Raw genomic sequence first — 25,084 nt, 5'->3', positions numbered from 1 at the left:
ATGTGGTCATACAGACCATATGGCTAGTTTATATTTCCCAGATGTAAATAATTTCGTTTTAGGCGAATCGAACGCATGATCTCATTTGATCACTGCACTAAAAGCATTTCCAACCATAAATAACCTGTTTTACAATCGGCAAGTTTATCACGCCTAAGGACGGACAAGTTCTAATTTATGAAAAAATAGTGGTCACGCATGTGTAAAAATGTGGTCATACAGACCATATATTTGGCTAGTTATCTTTCCCATGAGTAAATAATATCGTTTTAGGCAAAATATATACATGCGAAGATTTCCGATTCCAAGTACATAACAACAAGTAGTGCTTGAAGCACAACTGTTATATCTACTACAAACGGTTGGTGGGTTCCCAGGTGAAGGAGGAGATGGTCCAGGATTTGGGGGATTTTGGCCCTTCTTTATGGGATAGGAAGACTGCATTGCAATTCCACATTTTCCTCCCATGCTTGTTTCTAGATTACGTTCCATTCTTACATAGCCTGATTCTCCCCGGCTCTTACCCCATGAATTCCTTACTATCCAATAATCGACTCCATTTTCTGTTCCATACCCAACAACGGTAACACCATGGTCTAATGCTGTCCCACATTTTCCTGTGAATATACCCTGCAAAAGTTGTGATAAGTATAATACCTAAAACCAGAAAACAAAGAAAGCAATCACATAGATACGTACAAGAGAGTCTAGCAATACTTTCAGAAGGCCTTGTAAATTCTTGTGAATAGCATAAATAACAATAATAATTCAAGTATCATATTCGAGCTACGAGTAATTTTCTGAGTTTAAACCATTTACTCAAATTCGAGCTACGAGTACAAAGAAAATAGAATTGGGGCAAAGGAAACAATTACAATGCAAAATAACATTGATATTTCCATTGTTCCTTCTTTGTAAATTTATAAGTGATTTTACAGTACACACATGAATTCGTGGAACATTACAATCATATCATTTACATGGTGAATACGTACTCGACACAATAAAACTAAAACTAAATAAGTTAATCATGTGATATACATGGTCGAATAAGTAAATCACATAATAAAACTAAAATTAAAAAATTGAACGAAGTCGTTTGGAGTTGATTCATCTGAGCTTGATTTCCATCAATGATTTGGTTTCAAAAACCTGCATCAATCTTACCTGAAAATGAACCATTTATTATACATCAATACCTTTAGTCTGGAACAATTATACACTACATGCATTTCACACAAGAAGTTAATTTTCTCATCTGTAACGACCCAAAATTTGAGAGATTAACTTATGAAATTCTTAGTGAAAAAGATGAACATTTTTTTTCTTGCATAATAAAAATAACTGAAATTCATTGGCTTCAAAATAAATGAATAAATAAGTTTCTCTTGAATTTTCAGAATAGTAAATCAGAGTTGTTTTTACATCAAAATGTAAAATTCCTAAGAACAAGGCTTTCAGCCTTTCACTACCCAAGAACACATCCTAGCTGGTCATAACTTTGGACACTTGTGAGAAATCTCACCAAGGCGCACCAAAGGTCCACATATCTCGGAGCCTCCAACTGTAAATCGTTATCATTATCTGATTTTCAAATACGGAAAAAGGGTCAACTCCCAAACAACAACAAATATACAAGTTATACATATATTTAACATGTATTTAAAGGCACACAAATAGTACAAAATTAATATAAAGTACACACAATGTCAACACCCAAAACACCAGTGGACTCGACAAATGCACGACACCCTAAAGGTTAACCTATATGCGACACAAATGATCCGGATATCACCTCCCTTATAGGGCCACAAAAGTTCTTCGTAGATATTTGTGGGCTTCAACCAATTATGAACACTCCACTGTGACTCCAACCAATTATGGACACCACATACCCCACGGGTCCCAACCAATTATGGGCACCAAAAGAAAACAATGAGCCTCAACCAATTATGAGCACTCAAAAGGAAACGACGAGCCCCAACCAATTATGGGCACTCAAGACTTCGGGTCCCAACCAATTATGGGCACCACGCGACAATGAATGGATGCATGCGACACCTGGTAATTAACTCCACAAAATAAATCACTCACAATGAGTATCCGACTAAATGAATCATTGTCTTAACCACCGGCTAGAGACATAGATTATACCGACAATAACTCCGACTTACAACATATGCAAGACCACAATTCAAGCATGAAAACAACAAATTATACTCACAACCAAGTAATACAAAATCAAGTTCACATAGTATGTAAGGATGGTACTATACATAAACATGTTAAAAACATCATCATTTTAACAACAAGTAAATACATATATAAAATAAAAAATGGAGCGCCCTTTCCCTTACCTTAGCAATATAGCAGCTATTAAGATTTATACTCGTGGTCTTTGCTCCACTGAATCTACACCTTCACAAAAAGTATTTCCTAACTCAGTTTCCAACTCCTATTCCTATTACTCCTAAATCCTACTCAAGGCTCGGTTAAAATAAGATTCACCAATAACTCCTGCTTAATTATTTGGTTATTAAAATAGAACTTTTAGATTAGTAAACAAATATAAGCTCCTGGTACGAATATAGTTACTACATTATAAACAAATGGTAGGAGTTAAATTCTAGAATCACTTCCACTAAAACTTATTTTTTTTCAAGTACTTTGAATAAAAGACTCAATCATAATACTAGTAACATTTTCAATTATAATCAAAAAGTCTGACTCGAAATTTACTCAAAGGTTTCATTCATGTAGTCAAAACAAACACACCGTATCATTCTCTATTATCACATCAGGTCCTATTATTTAAGCATCAAACCTAACTTGTTTTTACTAAAAAGCTTTGATCAACTAATCATTCCAATAAACCATTCTAACTCACTCAAGATTGCTAGAACATTAGACTAATTTTTTTCTTATGGTTAAACTCATAAAATTTATCCCGTTTTAGAAAAATCGAATTCCATAAGTAAATTAAAGAACAATAAGAAATGCAAGAGCAGTAGTTACTAAAATTTGAAAATACTTTTAGAACAAAGCAAAGACTCGAACTTGACTATGGCCTTAACAATTCAAAGTTTTTACATAAACTACACTAAAAGGTGTCAAGGGCATAAAAGGATTGAACTCTCTAAAAATAAGAATTAATAAGAAATGATAACAAGAGTGAAGAAAGTCTTACTTGTGTGAAGTCTAATTGTTGGTTCTTAGTTCCATTTTCTTTCTCTTTCGAGACTCCCTCTCTGGTTCTCTCTCTCTCAAAAATTTTCCCTATTTTTCTAAGTGTATGATCGGTAGAGAGGTGAATGAATAGAATAAAAAGATAACTGATTGTTATTAAATAGTGAGATAACCTCCCACTAACTCCCTTCCTAAAAGAGTGGCACTATACATAAAGAATAGGACGTTGCTCTGTATTTTTTCTTATACACGTTCCTTTTTCTTGTTCTATAATATTGGGATGGTGATTTTACTTAATTAATTTAATAGCAACATGAGATCAAGATGGGGAGGACTTGCTACACGTGCACACAGAAAAAGAAAGTGATTCTATAATATGGTAACAACTTGTACATAAAGCAATTGAATGAAGACCAAGTCATTTTTCTTTATCATAATAGTAGGAATAGATAGTTATAGGGTACACTATTTAATAATTAGTATAATGAGTTTTGACTATATAATTTGAAAGAAAAAAAAAAAATAATGTTATCACTCAATAAATCACAAAGGTAAATTATTTTAAAGTCAAATTAAGATAAAATAATTCAGAATAAAAATATGATAAGATACCGGGATCTTACATTCTACCCACCTAAAATAGTTTCGTCCTCGAAACTGAACAGTAGATTTCCCTAACGAGAATGGGACAAATTATCCGATTGTTACATTCTACCCACCTAAAATAGTTTCGTCCTCGAAACTGATACCGAATATAAATTCTAGATATTGCTATCTCTTGGAGTCAACTCGACTTATGATCAGTGAGATCGAGATTTACACACTTATGCTTAAAGAGCACGATGTTTCAATAAAGAAACATACTAACAAGGTTCGACTGGTGTATAGAAACACACAACAACTCTCTTGAAGACATCCGAGGACATGACCAGCACTAACACAACTCACACAAACAACCCAACCATCTCCATAGTCCGAACTAGATAGAACTGCTCTGATACCAAATGTAACGACCCAAAATTTGAGAGATTAACTTATGAAATTCTTAGTGAAAAAGATGAACATTTTTTTTCTTGCATAATAAAAATAACTGAAATTCATTGGCTTCAAAATAAATGAATAAATAAGTTTCTCTTGAATTTTCAGAATAGTAAATCAGAGTTGTTTTTACATCAAAATGTAAAATTCCTAAGAACAAGGCTTTCAGCCTTTCACTACCCAAGAACACATCCTAGCTGGTCATAACTTTGGACACTTGTGAGAAATCTCACCAAGGCGCACCAAAGGTCCACATATCTCGGAGCCTCCAACTGTAAATCGTTATCATTATCTGATTTTCAAATACGGAAAAAGGGTCAACTCCCAAACAACAACAAATATACAAGTTATACATATATTTAACATGTATTTAAAGGCACACAAATAGTACAAAATTAATATAAAGTACACACAATGTCAACACCCAAAACACCAGTGGACTCGACAAATGCACGACACCCTAAAGGTTAACCTATATGCGACACAAATGATCCGGATATCACCTCCCTTATAGGGCCACAAAAGTTCTTCGTAGATATTTGTGGGCTTCAACCAATTATGAACACTCCACTGTGACTCCAACCAATTATGGACACCACATACCCCACGGGTCCCAACCAATTATGGGCACCAAAAGAAAACAATGAGCCTCAACCAATTATGAGCACTCAAAAGGAAACGACGAGCCCCAACCAATTATGGGCACTCAAGACTTCGGGTCCCAACCAATTATGGGCACCACGCGACAATGAATGGATGCATGCGACACCTGGTAATTAACTCCACAAAATAAATCACTCACAATGAGTATCCGACTAAATGAATCATTGTCTTAACCACCGGCTAGAGACATAGATTATACCGACAATAACTCCGACTTACAACATATGCAAGACCACAATTCAAGCATGAAAACAACAAATTATACTCACAACCAAGTAATACAAAATCAAGTTCACATAGTATGTAAGGATGGTACTATACATAAACATGTTAAAAACATCATCATTTTAACAACAAGTAAATACATATATAAAATAAAAAATGGAGCGCCCTTTCCCTTACCTTAGCAATATAGCAGCTATTAAGATTTCTACTCGTGGTCTTTGCTCCACTGAATCTACACCTTCACAAAAAGTATTTCCTAACTCAGTTTCCAACTCCTATTCCTATTACTCCTAAATCCTACTCAAGGCTCGGTTAAAATAAGATTCACCAATAACTCCTGCTTAATTATTTGGTTATTAAAATAGAACTTTTAGATTAGTAAACAAATATAAGCTCCTGGTACGAATATAGTTACTACATTATAAACAAATGGTAGGAGTTAAATTCTAGAATCACTTCCACTAAAACTTATTTTTTTTCAAGTACTTTGAATAAAAGACTCAATCATAATACTAGTAACATTTTCAATTATAATCAAAAAGTCTGACTCGAAATTTACTCAAAGGTTTCATTCATGTAGTCAAAACAAACACACCGTATCATTCTCTATTATCACATCAGGTCCTATTATTTAAGCATCAAACCTAACTTGTTTTTACTAAAAAGCTTTGATCAACTAATCATTCCAATAAACCATTCTAACTCACTCAAGATTGCTAGAACATTAGACTAATTTTTTTCTTATGGTTAAACTCATAAAATTTATCCCGTTTTAGAAAAATCGAATTCCATAAGTAAATTAAAGAACAATAAGAAATGCAAGAGCAGTAGTTACTAAAATTTGAAAATACTTTTAGAACAAAGCAAAGACTCGAACTTGACTATGGCCTTAACAATTCAAAGTTTTTACATAAACTACACTAAAAGGTGTCAAGGGCATAAAAGGATTGAACTCTCTAAAAATAAGAATTAATAAGAAATGATAACAAGAGTGAAGAAAGTCTTACTTGTGTGAAGTCTAATTGTTGGTTCTTAGTTCCATTTTCTTTCTCTTTCGAGACTCCCTCTCTGGTTCTCTCTCTCTCAAAAATTTTCCCTATTTTTCTAAGTGTATGATCGGTAGAGAGGTGAATGAATAGAATAAAAAGATAACTGATTGTTATTAAATAGTGAGATAACCTCCCACTAACTCCCTTCCTAAAAGAGTGGCACTATACATAAAGAATAGGACGTTGCTCTGTATTTTTTCTTATACACGTTCCTTTTTCTTGTTCTATAATATTGGGATGGTGATTTTACTTAATTAATTTAATAGCAACATGAGATCAAGATGGGGAGGACTTGCTACACGTGCACACAGAAAAAGAAAGTGATTCTATAATATGGTAACAACTTGTACATAAAGCAATTGAATGAAGACCAAGTCATTTTTCTTTATCATAATAGTAGGAATAGATAGTTATAGGGTACACTATTTAATAATTAGTATAATGAGTTTTGACTATATAATTTGAAAGAAAAAAAAAAAATAATGTTATCACTCAATAAATCACAAAGGTAAATTATTTTAAAGTCAAATTAAGATAAAATAATTCAGAATAAAAATATGATAAGATACCGGGATCTTACATTCTACCCACCTAAAATAGTTTCGTCCTCGAAACTGAACAGTAGATTTCCCTAACGAGAATGGGACAAATTATCCGATTGTTACATCATCCAACAGTCTAACACATCTCTAATTATAATAACCATTCAAGTGCATTTCAATAATCATAATAATAATAGTAACAATAACATAACAATGTTAGGAAACCCTATCTACGTTATTACGCAGAAAAAAAACTAATACAAGTGAAAATATGTGGGAAAGACTTCCCTTTCAAACATTTGTTTCGTAAAAGATTCAGGGCCTTGTTTGATGTCCACTTTTTCACCTACTATGTAAAGTCCCAATGGTGGAAAGATGTGAAACAAAAATGACTCAAAAACTTTAATCAAATCTAAATTAAAATATGTCATTAATGGTCCGGCAAACCTCAATGTGTTGAATTTGTGTGTTTCACCATTCGATTGACCTAAAGTATTATTTTGTGTTGGAAAATTACAGTTAACTAAATTGATTATCCACATGACCATAATCTTTCAGATGCGTGACCATTATTTTTCCAGAATTTTGATATTGTCCGTCTTTAGGCGTGCAAACCTTGAGGATTATAAATCTTGTAAAAAGGTTTAAAGGTACATAGGATTAGGAGAATATATAGAACCACTGGACAACATTGAAAACTAACTACATATCAAAATATTTGGCATAGAATTATAGACTCGATTAGTATCAAAACCACATAATTATGTTAGCTTAGCTTAGCTCTAACAAAGATTAATATTACTAAATTCGGAATCTATTACTAACTGTCACATGGTACTTACATAATTTTTTTTTGTTATGTATATTTCTATCCATTTATAAACTAGACATAATCAGAATCAATCTAATTCTCACACTATGATACCTCTATAAACTTTAACTATAAACTATTTATATAACAAAAGAAAAAATTTAGTCAAAACTATTTTTATTTAAGTCATAAGCTACCTTGGAGGGCTTATTGAAATATGCTAATAACATATCTTATGTACATGTTATAGGTTGTATCAATAATCTCTCCCAAACAGTTTCAAACATTCTTAGGCTAGCAACAAATTAAAACAGACCTTTGTTAGAACAATAAACATCATAATCAACAAGTTAGATTGAGTTTAACAAAGACATTATGAAAACTATTCTTTCAAAAATAAAAAAAGTCATTGTGAAAACTATGAATTTACAAGAGACTATCCCAAACTTCTGTCAAACAAACTTTATCACTCAATTAACTTCAGATCCTCCAGAATCTAAGATAAATTGCATTTATATTTCTATAAACAAAGAAAACCTTAATTAGATATTACTGTTATGGATGGAGCAAATTGAGGTTTACAATATTCACAAAAATGCTTAAATCTAATTCAAATTAGATTGATATGAGGAACAAAGATCACCCAAAAAATGAAGACCTAATAGAAATTACAAAATGTAACAGCAAAATCAACCAAGAGGAATATGAAAGAAAATACCTGAGTTGAAAAAGGAACAGCCAGAAAGAGATATTCGGGAAAGAGATCTTTGACAACGGAGATGAACACACGACGGATTATTAGGGGCAAGTGAGTGAAAAGGGTGGTTCAACAAAGGACACCAGAGATGGAGAGAAAGTCGATGAATAAAAATCGTGACGGCAAAATGAAGAGGAATGAAGAAAATGGAACAAGGGTGAGAGAGAGAGAGAGAGAGCAGTGGGCGAATGAATTGGAAATTTGGGAGAGAGGGGTACGGTTAAAATTGATTTTTTTGTCATTTTTAATTTTTTTTTATGTGACATGTAATTTAACTGTTTTTTAATTATTAATGACATTGCCACATAAGAGTGGTAGAAGGTGTATTGCCACCTATGGTGGTATACCTATCAGGACTGTTTAATTCGACGTGCGTGGGAATAGAATGCATGGGACGTTAGGATAATAACAAGCTGCTCTTACTTCATTTTCAATAATTTGAACTAGTGTTTTTTTATTTGTTGTGGGAGATTTAAGCGTGAGACAAGGGTCCCCTTTTTTGAGAACCTCTATTATTAAAGTTCTTAACTCTATCTTAGTATCTTTGAACTATGATATTGACTTTATTTTATATTATTATGGTTGTTTTGTTTAGAAGCAAAACAAGAAGCAAGTTATATGTCCGTAAATATCTTCTAAGTAATGAATCAGGTAGACTTTTCGTTTCATTCTTACAAACGAAAGAAGAAAAAAAAAAATTCACCTCATATTTCTTTGTTAAACGAAATTAAGAATGTCAATAAAATTTTTAGGGCGTTACAGTACTAGAGAACAAAGAAAGAACATGAAAAAAATGAAAAATACACACAAATATGGTGTATAAAAAAAAAAAGTAAATAGAATGAAAAGGGGACAAAACATTGAAAATCCGAGTAACTTTAAACTCGTTTGTCCCAATAGTTTCAAATATTCTCTAGTACCTTTGCAATAATTGTTGTTCCTGAAGGTGAATATGTGATGGATTGAATTTTGTGCTTTAACTTCCGTAGGAATGCCTAACTCAAATTTTGTGTAGCCTACTTATCCAAATATTATCCCACCTTCACCTAAGCCCCGTTATAACCCTTAAAGACCTCTAAGTGTGCATTGATTTTGATTTTGATTAACGTTTAGAAACTTTTTTAAGCGTATGGTAATATGTAGATTGCATGTCGACTGTGTGTGAACCCTATTCATTTTGTTGCGTGGAGTTGTGAATTGGTGGTTGCTAACAAGTAAAACTAGCTCATCTTTAGCTAGTAAGGTGTTGAACTTTTGGGTAATATCGCTTGATCAGGTAATTGAAATTTTACTGTCGATTGTCAGCTTTGCAAGTAAATTCCTTGAGGACAAGGAATGGTTCAAGTTTGGGGTTGTGATGACATCTCTGAAGGTGAGAAAAACACAAGAAGGGGGATTGAATTGTGTTTTTGGAAAATTCTTCGTTTCTCTAAAAACTGAACACACCGGTCAGAAGCTAAGTGAGACAGCTTCTGAAGTGGTAATCAGAATCTAAATGCAGCGGAATAAAACAGAGAGAGAAGAAGAACGACACAAAGCAATTATACTGGTTCCTTCCACAATCCGGAAGTAGTCCAGTCCCCCTTGCACTTCCAAGGAGATTTCACTAAGAGTAAAATCTGATTACAATTGCTCAAGCACACAAGCAAGAGACTTCCTTTGCTCAAGCACAACTGCAAGAGACTTCATATGCTCAAGAACACAAGCAAGAGACTTCCCTGCTCAAGCACAACTGCAAGAGACTTCTAACTAAACAAAATTACACAGAAAATTGTTTAAGATTGAACACTTGATATACAATCAGAGGTGCTCACAATACAAATCAGATACAAACTCAATGACTTAAGAATTTCTAAGATAAAACTTTGAGACACAAAAATTCTAAGTGAATGCAGAACAATTTCAGCAGAGATTTGACACTTGTAAAAATGTTGTGAGTCTTTTGTTCATCATTACCAATTCTCTAAGTCTTCACTCCTTTATATAGAGGTGTGAAAGAGACGTTGTGAAATTGCCAGCACATCAAAGAGTCGTTGTTGAAGCTTGATCTTTCACCAATGATCTTTTCCCTGATTTGGTTGTTGTCCTATGAAGAACCAATTTGAATTTCATTCCCTATCCAAAGGAACATCTTTGCAGGCCAAGCCGTATTCTGGAGCTGTTTTCTTGTCCTGTAGCGTACACACAAAACAGAGTAGTGGAGAAGTTGGTTGTACAGTTCGTACAAAGTACAATGTCAACGTTTTCGTCCAAAATTGCAAGCACATGTCTTCAAACATCTTTGAAATGACCGTTGCAAAATTCCACTGATCTTTTGTTGTCCTTTGATGAATTTTGATCCATGACACAGCTCTTGAATCCTTGAATTTCTCAAATTCAGTTGATCTTCAGCTTCTGGTGAAATGGCTTCTGGCGGGGCAGCTTCTGATAACGCAGCTTCTATTGATGTAGCTTCTGGACCTCTTGTCTTCAGGAGCACTATTCTTCAGGAGCACTTTACTAACTTCGGGAGCAAGTTGCCTTCAGGAGCGACTAAGCTTCAATTTTGTTGATCCTTTTTGCTCTTTATTTGCTCATTCAGAACCAATAAATGATGTAACTTTTAATTATGGTCCTGTACACTTGAACAAATATTAGCTAGTCTAATTTACAATTTTTAATACCTTGTTATCATCAAAACTCTTTAAGGTTCATTGTTAAACACATTTTGTTCCAACAATCTCCCCCTTTTTGATGATGACAAACAATAGTATTTAAAATTGATCAATTGTTGTTAATCTAATTAACAGGTTGACTTTGGGGTTCTGAGGTTTGTAAGCTCGGAATCTGAGGTTTGTAAGCTCAAACTCCCCCTGAGTCTGATAGTCTTTAAGGTGAGGTTTGTAAGCTCCCCCTAAGTTCTATCCAGGTTAATTAAATTCATTTTACGCACAATAAAAATATCAGAGCTTAAAAATTTGAAAGAATTAACTTAAAGATAAGAAGAATGGTTCAATTAATTTTATTTGAAATTTGATACTCCTTCTTTCGTTCATAGCTTATACCTTTCAGGTAAAAATGATAGAAGTTTTTCAAAATAATTTCCAAATATCATTAATAGGGCTCAGAGCCTTTAAATACTATCACATATACTCCCCCTTTTGTCATTAGTAAAAAGCAAATAAGCAATCAAGACAAAAAGATTTGAGAAAAACTCAAACACTAAGAGAGTATGACAAAGAATCAGAACCTATAATCTTATCAGAGCATAAATAACTAAGTAAATCAAAGCAATGAATATATATATATGAACAAAAGAGATATGCAGGCATTCATGAATCAGAACTAACTAAGCATTCAGAAGCAGTAAAGAGATAAAACAACAAAGTTCAGAAGCAAGAACTAAAGTAGCTAAAACAAACAACAAACAAAAGATAAACACTAAGGTGTGCAACTAAGGGTTGGTTTGTTGTTGTTTCTTCATCTTCTCCAATTCCTCTGCTTGCTTCTTCACCAGTTCTTCAAGAACTTGTTGCCTCTGGAGAAGAGCCTGTTCCCTTTCTCTAGCTTCTTGCTGTTGTTGTGCCATCTATTGCCTTAGCAGCTTGAACATCCTTGCTCCTCAGGTCAAGTAGTCAGCTTCTGAGTAAAATGGCTTGTTTGCCAGAAGCAGTCTGGGACCTTTAGCTCTAAGGCTTAACTTCAGATCCTTCAGAAATTTTCTGACAGTTCCTTCCTTGATTCTGATGCACTTGTTCTTTACAGTCTCTATCAATTCAGCAGCTCTCTTCTGAACTGATGCCCATTCTTCCTCGTATGCATTGGTGACATCAATTGTCCTTCTTTGATCCACCAAATCATGCATTTCGGAGAGGATCTTTAGTAGCTTTACATCAATATAATCAGATTCCAGGATGTCCAGGGGTGGTTGTTCAAGAGTTTCAAGGTCTGAGGATTGATCAGAATCACTAAAGACAAGGTCTTGAACAGGGTTGGGTTCTGGAATGATGAGTTGGTCAGCTTGGGTTGAGGATGATGGTTGGTCAATAGGAATGTGTGAGATTGAAGTTGAGGCTTGGAGATTGACTTGATGATTGTCAATGTCCATGGGAGTGGATTGGGGTAAAATTTGCTCTGACTGTGGGTTTGGTTGGGGGTCTGTATCAATGTTGGTTGGTGGTTGTTGTGGTGATGTTTGAATGTTGTGTTGGGGGTCTTGGTTGGTGGTTGTTGTGGTGATGATGGTTTGTGTGGTTCTGGTGTTTGTTGATGGGGGCTTTCTGAAACCACCTTATCAGAAGCAGCTGCTTCTGGAGTTGTTTCAGAGGCTTTCTCTGAAGTAGGCTCAACACTTTCTGGTACAATCATGTTGAGGGGTTGAATGTTAAGAGGTTGAGGGTGATAGCGAAGGATTCTATCAATAACCTTGTGTCTATTCTCAGTCGTTTCTTCTAGCTTTTTATTGATGATATGACCTACTGGTTCATATGTACTTGACTGAGAGGGCTTTTTGTTGGTCTGGGTTGATGTTGGATGGCATTTTGCTGGTTTTCGAAAGAGGAGTCCTATGGGTATATCATCATCAGAATCTGATGATGATGAGGATGTGGAATCTGACGATATATTGACTACCTCTTCTGGTTTAGGATCAGAATCCTTCTGAGCAGACTCACTTGCCATCAGCATCAAGTTTTTAGCTTCTGAGACTACAGACCCTTGTAGCTCAAATGCAATTTCCAAGACTTTTTCAGCTTCTGCCTTCTTCCCTTGTAAATCCTTCACAGCCAAACCAGAAGCAGCTTCAGCTTTCTTGGTAATATGAGGAAAATCCTTGGTCCTCCTCAAAGCTGGTTTCCTCTTCCTTTTTGGTATAGCAGGCTGATCAGGAGCTATATCAGTACTCAGGATCACACTTGAAATGATGTCTTCAGCTACTTTTTCAGTTGATGGTATTGCAGAACCACTAATCTTAAGCTTATCAGACGTGACCTTTGCCTTCTTTGCAGATTTTTCAACCTCTAGGTACTCTTCTGCAGTCATCTTCCTTTTTGACTTCCTGCCTCTGGCACGTGGCAGAACACCACCATACATCTCCTCAGGTACATCTTCCAACCTGATGACTTTGTTGGTTGTCTCATAGTAATCCTTGATGTAAAACATCTGCACATCAAGAGGATCCTTCTTGCAGATTGGTGGAAAATCCTTCATGAGATCAGACACAACATTGGATTCACTCAAATCAGTGTGAAGCTTGGTGACGTTGCTGATCAGCTTCATATGTTTGAGGGTTTGAGCATTTATGAACCTCCCAGTCTTAGCATCAAGCAACTCATCTGAGTAAGCTCCAGCAATACTAAGACACTCCAAGATTCCTCCTTGATAGAATATCTCTGACAAGAGTCTTCCATAAGGTACCCAGGTTCTATTCTGCAGCTGACTCTGTTTCAGACACTCCATCAAGTACTTGAACATGTATTTTGACACATTCACCTTTTCCTTTTTGATGAAGTGCTGGAGAAAGACTTTTTGTGCCAAATTGGGTTTGTCATTCCCACCACATGGAAGCAAGTTCTCATTCTGAATCTTCAGAAGCAGCTTCTTATCCATGCTTAGATCAGCATACTTTCCTGCCTGCGTGGAGTTGTACAAAGCCAAGTTTACTTTCTCTTTCCAGATGCGTTCTTCAGCAGTGGTAGAAAGATCCATTCCAGAGTATTTCCCAGAAGCTTCTCTAAGGAGTACAACTTCTATCTGCCATTCTGCATTGCTCACTGGAATACCACAAATACTAGACCTGATTTCAACACCAGTAAATGGCTCAAGTCCCATCTCTTCTCTGGTCTTCCCTTCCAGTTCTGGATAAATCAGAACCATTCGACTTTCTTCAGCCATAGACGCAGCTTTGTCATATATCTTAGCTCTCACCCAAAAGTGTCTAACCAATGCTTCGTATGTTGGTCCATTCAACATCTTGATGTATTGCATAAGCTCTTGCTCTTCATAGTAGCTTCTGATCCAACACTTATGGAAAGCGAGTGATTCAAAATCCACCGAATTTTCTATTTGAACCTGTAGTTCCCACTCTTCCAGTTTCATGCTTCTTCCTCTGTAGTCATATTCAGGAACCTTTCGTGCAGTAGCTTCTGAAACTTTTGAGCTTGATGATGCCATTGATGATTGAAGAAGATGATGATTTTAGGGTTCTAGGGTTGAGAGAATGCGCTTACTTCGCAAGTACAGGTTTGAAAGCAAATGTGTTTGTTGTGAGTGAGTAGTGTGTGAATTGTCAAAGTGTTAAGAGTAAAAACGATTGCAATTCAAAAGAGACAAACAAACATAACATTAATGACATTGGGGGCGCGTGAAAGTACTTTTCAAAGCTATTAATCATCATTGCCCTTTTAAGTTATACACCAATACAGACAGGCCACATCAGAAACTCTCAGAGTAACTACCAAGTTAGTGGGCCAGAAGTTACCATAAAAAGTAACTCCCAACGTTTCCACTAACTCAACTATTCAGAAGCATAAAATCCAGCTTCTGGACTTCAGATGCTGACGTCATCATCAGAAGCGAGTTTTCCTCAGAATCTCAATAAAGAGCTTCTGATGGACTACCGCTTCTGAACTAACTTCAGAACCTAAAATCCTATTCAGGAGCAAGCAAACATTTAATCAGACACAAAGTGCATGTTCAAATTTTTCTTTATAAAATCAAACCTTTCAACAGTTAAAGGCTTAGTAAATATATCAGCCCATTGATTTTCAGTATCAATGAATTGTATATCTAAAATTCCTTTTTGAACATAGTCTCTGATAAAATGGTGTTTGATTTCAATGTGCTTAACTCTTGATGCAAAATTGGATTTTTAGACAAACAAATAGCAGCAGTATTATCACAATAAATGGGAATACTATTAGCAATTATCTGATAGTCTTCCAACTGATGTTTCATCCAAAGTAGTTGTGTACAACAACTTGCAGGTAAAATGTATTATGCTTCTGCTGTAGACATATCAATAGTTGTTTGTCTTTTGCTAGCCCAGGATATAAGATTATCACCCAGAAATTGACAACTGCCACTGGTTAACTTTCTTTCAATCCTATCACCAGCATAATCAACATCACAAAATCCAATTAGCTTATAATCTAAGGATTTCCTATAAAGGAGTCCAAGATTAGTTGTTCCTTTCAAATACCTGAAGATTCTCTTGACAGCAGTCATATGAGATTCTCTAGGATCTGATTGGAATCTTGCACACAAGCATACACTGAATAAAATATCTGGCCTAGATGCAGTGAGGTATAACAAAGACCCAATCATACCTCTGTACAGCTTCTGATCTACTTTAGCTCCTTCATCTTCTTTGCTCAAGGTACACGTAGGGTGCATTGGAGTGTTCATCACTTTGCAATCTTAAAGCTTGAACTTCTTCAGAAGCTCCTTTGTATACTTTGATTGATGAACATAGACTCCATCTTTGCATTGATTAATTTGAATGCCCAGGAAGAACTTCAGCTCTCCCATCATGCTCATTTCAAATTCATCCTGCATTAACTTAGAGAATTCCTTGCAAAGAGATGCATTAGTAGAACCAAATATTATATCATCAACATATATCTGCACAACAAGAATATCTTTCCCAAGGGTCCTTCTGAAGAGTGGTGTATCAACTTGTCCTTTAAAATCATTTTTGATTAAGAAATTACTTAGCCTGTCATACCAAGCTCTGGGAGCTTGTTTCAAGCCATATAGTGATTTCTTCAATTTAAAAACATGGTCAGGATATTTAATATCCTCAAATCTAGGTGGTTGTTTCACATACACTTCTTCTTCAATGACTCCATTAAGAAAGGCACTCATTACATCCATCTGATATAATATTATGCCATGATTAACTGCAAAGGAAAGAAGTAACCTGATTGCTTCCAATCTTGCAACTGGAGCAAATGTTTCAGTATAATCAATGCCTTCTTGTTGACTGTAACCTTGTGCAACAAGTCTTGCGTTGTTTCTTGTTACTTCTCCTTGCTGATTCAACTTGTTTCTGAATACCCATTTTGTTCCAATAATGTTCTTGTGCTGAGGTTTGGGTACCAGATCCCACACATCATTACTTTGAAATTGATTCAACTCTTCTTGCATAGCTAAGATCCATCCATCATCTGAAAGTGATTCATCAACTGTTGTAGGTTCAATCATTGAGATCAATCCAATCATAGACTCTTCTTGTCTAAAGTATGATCTTGTTCTCCTTGGACTATCTTTGTTTCCAATGATTAACTCGTCTGGATGTGTAGACTTGTGCTTGAATGTGTGTCTGGGAGGATCTGCTTGATGTGAGCCATCTTGTGCTTCATCAGTAGCAGCTTCATCTTGTGCTTCTGATGTGGGTTCAACTTCTGGACTTTCTTCAGATTCAGCTATCTGATCAGGTTCTGGAGTAGCTTCAGGAACCTGTATCTCTGCAAAACTTTCACCTTGCTTTGAAGTTTTATCTTCAAGCTCTTTATCATCAAATCTGACGTGCATAGATTCTTCAACACAAAGTGTTTCAGAATTGTACACTCTGTATGCCTTTGACCTTTCAGATTAACCTACAAAGATTCCTCTTTGGGCCTTTGCATCAAATTTCTTTAGGTAAAGCTTGTTATTCAAAATATAACATGTACATCCAAATTGATGAAAGTAAGAGATATTGGGTTTTCTTCCTTTAAAGAGTTCATATGCTGTTTTTTCCAAAATAGGTCTGATATAGATCCTGTTCTGGACATAACATGCTGTATTCACTACTTCTGCGCAAAAATATTTTGGTAAATTGTTTTCATGAATCATGGTTCTGGCCGTTTCTTGTAAAGTTCTATTCTTTCTCTCTACAACCCCATTTTGTTGTGGAGTTCTAGGAGAAGAGAATTCATGGACAATTCCATGTTTTTCACAAAAAGCTTCAAATGGCTCATTTTCAAATTCTCCACCATGATCACTTCTGACTTTCAAAATCTTTGACTCTTTTTCAGATTGAATTTGAGTGCAGAAACTATTGAATACATCATAAGCACCATCTTTACTCTTTATGAATTTTACCCAAGTCCATCTGCTATAATCATCAACAATAACTAATCCATATCTACTTCCATATAAGGATGCAGTACTAACTGGTCCAAATAAATCAATATGAAGTAGTTCTAAGGGTTTGGAGGTTGAAACAATGTCTTTGGTTTTAAAAGATGACTTCACAATTTTCCCTCTCTGACATGCACCACAGAGTGCATCTGAATGATAGTCAATGTCTGGTAGCCCTTTGACAAGTTGTAACTTACTAAGCTTAGAGATTAACCTCCAGTTAGCATGTCCTAACCTTCTGTGCCACATCCACTTCTTATCATTCACTGACAGAAGGCAAATCACCTTCTGATCAGCCAGTTCTGAAAAATTGATTTTGTAGACATTGTCAACTCTCTTTCCCTTGAATAGAACAGATTTGTCTTCCTTGTTGATTATAGTACAGTTGGTTTTCTCAAAAAGCACATCATAACCATTATCACAAAATTGACTAATGCTCAAAAGGTTATGTTCAAGACCATCTACCAACCATACATTATTAATAGAGGTAGAGGAATTACCAATCGTTCCTGTACCTATGATTTTGCCAGACTGGTTACATCCAAATTTCGCATTTCCTCAATCTTTCATTGTTAAGCTGAGGAACATGGACTTCTCTCCTGTCATGTGTCTTGAGCAACCACTGTCTAGGTACCATGATCTTTGCTTTGGCACTGCTCTTAGACATACCTGCATTATTGACATTTTTGGATTTAGGTACCCATTGTCCTATGGGTCCTGGAAGGTTAGTACTTGAGGTTTTACTCTTCACTTCTTGTACCTTGTGCTGTGAGTTTGGTTGCTTCTGAGTAACCATCACCTTTGGTTTTGGTACTTCAGAAGCAGTAACTGTCTTCTTCTAAAACTTAGACTTCAGAACCTCAGGTTTTGGTTTCACCAGACTCTGAGGAACAGGTTTTGATCTTTTCAGGATCCTGATCTTTGAAGTCTTGGAATCAGATTTGATCATGGCCTTTGGCTTAGAGTTCTTTGGCTTTGAAATGATCTTAGCCTTAGAGCTAGAAGCTTCAAGTTCTGATTGAACAACAGTTTCCAACTCAGCACCTTCAGGTACAAAAAAGGTTTTCAAACCTTCCTTGATGCATTCACAACAAGATTTTAGATTGGTTTTCTCAAGTTTCGCTTCTGGAAAACCAATTCCTCTGCCATTGTTCTTGTAAATGCTATAAATCATAGAAGCCACTCTGCTTCTGTCAATGCCAGATATAACAAAATCTTCAAGAGCAATTTCATGGTTGCTTAAAGGTTTTTCATTACACTTATCTTACAGCTTCTGACATAAGAACCTGAGTTGATCTTCATATGTTTTACACATGAAGTCAAAGCCCCTAAGTCCTTGTTCAGAAGCTTTCAGATCCAATAGAGTTGATTTTTGCTGTTTTACCAAATCAACATATTTTTCTTTTAAATCTTTCAACTCATTGGTTCTTACTTCAAAATGTGTAAGGAGTTCTTTAAGTGACTCAACAAGTTCATCTCTGGGAATTTTAGAATATACCTCATTTTCATCTTTAGAGTCTGAATCCGATCCTGGTTATGAAGTTGCTGTAGCTACTAACCCAACAACTACCTTTGCGTCTTCATCAGCTTCTTCTTTATCAGATCCAGATTCACTTCCTAAATCACCCCAGGCTGCCATTAAACTCTGCTTAATCTGCTTCTTGTATTTGCTTGGTTTGAAAATTGATTTCTTTGACTTGTCCTTTGATTTCTCCTTCTGAAGATCAGGGCATTCAGCAATGAAGTGTCCAAGCTTCTTACCGTTGAAGCATCCCTTCTGATCTTTTTTCTTTGAGCTTCTGGAGTTACTCCTTTTGTTTAGAAACTTCCTGTTCTTCCTGACCAGATACTGAAGCCTGTTAGAGATCATAGCCATTTTAGCAGCATCTGGTTCAGAGTCTGAACTTGATTGATCTTCTTCTTCAGATTCAACCACTTTGAGAGCTTTTGATGACTTGCCTTTGGATGGAAGAGCTATTAATTTACTCTTCTTAGTAGACTCATGTTCATTAAGACTCAACTCATGAACTTTGAGAGAACTAACAAGATCTTCGACACTTAAAGTGTTTAAATCTTTAGCTTCCTCAATGGCAGTCACTTTTGGTCTCCATCTGGCAGGCAAGCTTCTGAGTATCTTGCTCACATGGTCAGAGGCCACATAACTCTTCTTCAGGATTTGTAGCCCAGAGACTAAGGTTTGAAACCTTGAGTACATCTCCTCAATAGTTTCATCATCCTTCATCTTGAATAACTCATACTGATGCACAAGCATGAGAGCCTTTGCTTCTTTGACCTTCTTGCTGCCTTCATAGTTTGAACAGAGAGAAGCAAACATAGCTTTAGCAGTGGATTTGTCACTCATCTTCATATATTCTACTTTAGGAATAGCAGTTACAAGAGTTCCTCTGATAATATGATGCTTCTTGTAGAGTTTCTTCAACTCAGGAGTATGTTTCTTTCTATCCACATCAGCTCCTTCTTCATCAAGAACCAAGTCACCAACTCCTTCTTCTAGTATATCCCATAGTTCTCAATCTAAGCTCATGATATAACTATAGAAGTTGGTTTTCCACCAAGAAAATTCTTCAGCATCTCCATTGAACTTTGGAATCTTTCCTACACTGGATTTCTTGTTATCACCATAGTCATAAGGAACATAATTGTTATTGGTGTGACCAGTATTGGAGGATTCACCAGTCATGTTTTTCTCAGATCCTTTTCTGTTACACTGTTAAGTGTTTAACAACAGACCAAGGCTCTAGATACCAATTGAAGGTGAGAAAAACACAAGAAGGGGGGATGAATTGTGTTTTTGGAAAATTCTTCGTTTCTCTAAAAACTAAACACACCGGTCACAAGCTAAGTGAGACAGCTTCTGAAGTGGTAATCAGAATCTAAATGCAGCGGAATAAAACAGAGAGAGAGAAGAAGAACGACACAAAGCAATTATACTGGTTCCTTCCACAATCCAGAAGTAGTCCAGTCCCCCTTGCACTTCTAAGGAGATTTCACTAAGAGTAATATCTGATTACAATTGCTCAAGCACACAAGCAAGAGACTTCCTTTGCTCAAGCACAACTGCAAGAGACTTCCTATGCTCAAGAACACAATCAAAAGACTTCCCTGCTCAAGCACAACTGCAAGAGACTTCTAACTAAAAAAAATTACACAGAAAATTGTTTAAGATTGAACACTTGATATACAATCAGAGGTGCTCACAATACAAATCAGATACAGACTCAATGACTTAAGAATTTCTAAGATAAAACTTTGAGACACAGAAATTCTAAGTGAATGCAGAACAATTTCAGCAGAGATTTGGCACTTGTAAAAATGTTGTGAGTCTTTTGTTCAGCATTACCAATTCTCTAAGTCTTCACTCCTTTATATAGAGGTGTGAAAGAGACGTTGTGAAATTGCCAGCACATCAAAGAGTCGTTGTTGAAGCTTGATCTTTCACCAATGATCTTTTGCCTGATTTGGTTGTTGTCCTATGAAGAACCAATATGAATTTCATTCCCTATCCAAAGGAACATCTTTGCAAGCCAAGCCGTATTCTGGAGCTGTTTTCTTGTCCTGTAGCGTAGACACAAAACAGAGTAGTGGACATGATTTGGAGAAACCCTAATTCAGTTTCTTGCTCTACAAGGTGAAAACGTGTCACGATTTACTTAAAACGTGACACGATTTAGGCGATATTCTGTGCCTATTTAAGCTGCAGTCTATTCCAAAAACAAGGTTTATGAATTATAGAGAGCAAAGTGCGAGTTTGAGACCTAAAGACAGCTAAGAGGGCGAATTCTTCAACCTTCTATCAGTTCATGTATGTTTTGATTCCATTATTGATTATGCTATTTGTAATCTCGATTATGAGTAGCTAAATCTCTTATAGATTAGGTTTGAGATGATTCTTTGTAACCCTAATTGAACCATGTTGCTGTGAAACTCTATTTATTGTGAATGACAATCTAGTTTTTATTCCATTCAATTGTTCTTAATGCTTTTTATATATTGACACCATATAAACATGATTTCGTGAGAACGAATGACTACTGACCATAGCTTTCGACTTAGACCTAATTGAATTATTCTAATAAACATGGTTAGTCTAGGAATGGATAATCGTTTATTAGTGATATTAGGTTAACGTGCTTAATCCTTCAAAGATTATTAGACCACCTAAGGGATTAAGGGCCGTAGTTTGAGAAGAGGGTCCTAACTCAAGGGATTGATTAGGACTATTTTGTTAACTATTGTGGAACTAGAAAATCATTCATAAGAATAGGTGCAGTATACCAATTAAGGGAACATAGATGATTCGAAAGACCTGATCTCATCTCTCTGTCCTTATCTTTTCCAAAAATATCTTTATTGTCTGTTTATTTAATTTTATGCAATCAAAACTACTGCCTCGGGCACTAAAATAATTTACACATCCTAGATATTAACCTTATTGCTAAATTGAGATTAACACAGTCCCTATGGATACGAACTTATAAATTTTATTACTTCGATAGTTTCAGTACACTTGCTAAAAGTCTATCCGTGAGCCAGTAAGTTGTAGCAGAATGATAGATGTGGTTTAGATTAGTTATCGACGGGGATGAAAATCATTGGTGGGACGTTTCCATAGATATAGTCGTCATATGTTTAAGAGAAGGGTATTCTTCAAGGACATAGGTTAAGTAGTATTCATTTACAGAATGAGAAATATAAGTTTCAATCAATCAAAATTATCCTAGTAGGATTGAAGGGTAGGCAACCTCCGTGTTTTAATCTTTCACATGAGTTATTAGATAGTAGGTTGAGAATCCGAGCGGTTGTGTCATTAAAAAACCAAGGGTGAGGTACGATAAATTCAAGAGAATGTTCGAAGGATTTAACATATAATAGGTATTGTGTAACACCCCGTTTTCCCAACATAAAAATTTCTTAATAAAAATCAGAGTTTAACAACTTAAAACGGAATGCTACACTTCTTAAAAATCATAAAATGGAATAAATAACAATTTATCCTTCAAAGTTATTTAACATAGATATTCAAACTCGCAGCGGATTTAGTTCAACAATAAAAATAGTCTTGGAACGCAGGCCTCATCATAAAAATCTCATAAAATCTTGGTTCATCAATAGTTCATGAAAATTCATAAAGCAATACGTAAGGAACAAAAAATCAATAACAAAATTCTCATCCCGTTACGTATCAGAGCACCTAAGACACACTTGTGAGGATTCTACTCACGACCGCAACTAATCTTGGTTACCTGCAAGTTACCCATACGAAGAGCAACATTTTCAACCAGAAGGGGTGAGATTTCACAAACAACAATATTAAGCATATAATTCATCAAATTATATTTAACAACATAAACATCATCAACATATCAAACAATAATCATATAGCATCATATCATAATCATAAATAGTTTCATAATCAAATATCAACATCAACTTCATGATCAACTTATAAATCAATCTTAGCAACTCGACTCGACAATGCAACTTGACTCGACAAATGCAACTCTTATCATCTTAAAACATCTTGATATGCAAATGCATGTGGTACCGATTCAGGGCATCAAGCCCCCAACATATTTGAGCGCAAAAAGGCTTCAGGGCATCAAGCCCCCAACAAAATTGAGCAAAAGCTCTAGGGCATCAAGCCCCCAACGTAATTGAGCAATGGCTCCAAGGCATCAAGCCCCCATCTTTAATGAGTATGCAATGGACTCAACTTCCTACAACTTAGATAGCATCATGAACATCTCTTATGATTCCAATAACTTGGACAACATCTTATAACTTTACAACTTAGACCGACATACACAACTTTATGACATTAATGGTCAACAACAGCAGACAGCAACATATGCAGCATACAATTACCCTTATACATGATATAATCATTAAAGAATGAACCATATCAACTTAAACATCATAAATAATTCATATAGTGCTTATATAACAATATCACATCATTATTAATATTAATCATGCTAGTTTAGGCTCTCTGGACAGCTTACATCATCATAAATAACTTACATTCCCATCCCAAGACCAACTCCTAACACTTCGTGCAACAAGGATCACAAAACCCTAAACAAGGTTGTCTGGTACTGAGTAACTTGCGAGGCGAGCTCACTTACTCGCGGTTGCGAGTTCACAATTTGGATTACTCGCCGTTGCGAGCCCAGGTACTTGTGAGGCGAGCTATGTTCTGGTTGCTCTCGAGTTCTTGACATTTTTCGCCCAAAAATCTCATTTTAAACTTCCCTATGCCCAGATTCAATCCAAAAACTTGTCTAATCATTTCTGTAACTATTAAGGCACTCAAAACCATATAAAACTTGGCCAGAAACATCAATTTACGAAATCATGATTTTCTACTGGGTTACTCGCGAGGCGAGTTGGTTTGCTCGCGAGGCGAGCGATGAAGTTCATAACTCGCGAGGCGAGTTAAGCTACTCGCGGTTGCGAGCGGTGAATGTCAGCTCGGGCAGAATGCATATTTTCACGAAAATTCACCTAATCACATGGTTCTAACCTTAAAACTGATTCTAATTATTAACTTATGGATTATTTAAGGTCTGTACACAGTTTCTACATGAATCTAACAACTTTTCATCAGCTAATCATCAATTCTCTCTCAAAACCCTAATTCTTAATTCTCACAAAACTCAACCTACATCATGTTAAACCTAATTATCAGAATCATAGACTTAATAAGATTGAAAATTAGTCTCACCCTTACCTTAATCAATGAAAATCGTAGCTCTCCTTGTCTTCTCCTCTTCTCTTGACTTTTCTCCCTTTTTCACCAAAAACGTACGTTCTTTGTCTTTCTAACCTAACTTCTCTTATTTATATCTCTTCACCTAATTTATCTTATTTCCTCTTTCTACCACTAAACTATCTAATTTCACAAAACAACCCCACAACTTAATATTTATTTTTATTTTCAAATCTTATTTTATTAAATTATAAAATAAGTCACAACACCTCATAACATCTCTAAAAATCATATAACTCACATAAATCTTATAAATCACATTAAATCACATATAAATCACATAAATCTCATAAATCACATAAATCATATAAATATATGCTAAAACTCATTAAAATAATTAATTAAATAAAACGGGCGTTACAACTCTCCCCAACTTATAGAATTTTCGTCCTCGAAAATTTACCTCAAGCAAACAGCTCTGTATAAGACTCCAGCATCTTACTCTCTAGCTCCCGCATAAAGCTTTCACCAGTCGCTCCGTCCCAAACGACCTTCACAAGAGGTATCTCTTTGCCTCTCAACTTCTTCACTTCACGACGTTCGATCCTCACTGGTAAGGTCTCAATCGTAAGGTTATCTCTAACTTGCACACGATCTCTTTGGATCACATGAGATGGATCCGGAACATACTTCCGAAGTTGCGACACATGAAACACATCATGCAAATTCGAAAGGTACGGTGGTAAACCCACTCAGTAAGCCACCGTTCCAACTCTTTCTGATATCTGATACGGACCAATAAACTTCGGAGTCAACTTCTTTGACTTCAATGCATGACCCACACCGGTCATGGGAGTAAATCTTAGGAATACATGATCTCCTTCTTGAAACTCAAGGTCTTTCCTACGCTTATCGTGATAACTCTTTTGTCGACTCTGTGACAATTTCATCTTTTCTTGAATCATCTTTACCATCTCAGTA

The 25,084-nt window shown here is 35.6% G+C and overlaps 3 long non-coding RNA genes across 4 annotated transcripts; all 3 read right to left on the bottom strand.

Annotated features, from left to right (window-relative positions):
• Window positions 1-871: 871 nt before the first annotated feature.
• On the bottom strand, window positions 872-8,372 carry LOC146914507 (uncharacterized). Its single transcript, XR_015016769.1, has 2 exons — window positions 8,233-8,372; window positions 872-1,167 (listed from the first exon to the last, which is right to left on the bottom strand). It is a non-coding gene; the product is annotated as an uncharacterized LOC146914507 (long non-coding RNA).
• On the bottom strand, window positions 1,371-3,683 carry LOC146914509 (uncharacterized). Of its 2 annotated transcripts, none has more exons than XR_015014245.1 (2): window positions 3,188-3,683; window positions 1,371-1,584 (listed from the first exon to the last, which is right to left on the bottom strand). It is a non-coding gene; the product is annotated as an uncharacterized LOC146914509 (long non-coding RNA). The 2 variants fall into 2 exon arrangements; XR_015014244.1 differs by lacking the exon at window positions 3,188-3,683 and adding an exon at window positions 2,358-3,176.
• On the bottom strand, window positions 4,303-6,615 carry LOC146914508 (uncharacterized). The gene is made up of 3 exons (XR_015014243.1): window positions 6,120-6,615; window positions 5,290-5,350; window positions 4,303-4,516 (listed from the first exon to the last, which is right to left on the bottom strand). It is a non-coding gene; the product is annotated as an uncharacterized LOC146914508 (long non-coding RNA).
• Window positions 8,373-25,084: the final 16,712 nt, after the last annotated feature.

The sequence above is a fragment of the Medicago sativa genome, chromosome 6 (assembly GCF_051527215.1).
Source record: "Medicago sativa cultivar Bolivia chromosome 6, Bolivia_mono, whole genome shotgun sequence".
Taxonomy (NCBI): Eukaryota; Viridiplantae; Streptophyta; class Magnoliopsida; order Fabales; family Fabaceae; genus Medicago; species Medicago sativa.
This window is presented reverse-complemented; position numbering and strand designations above follow the sequence as displayed.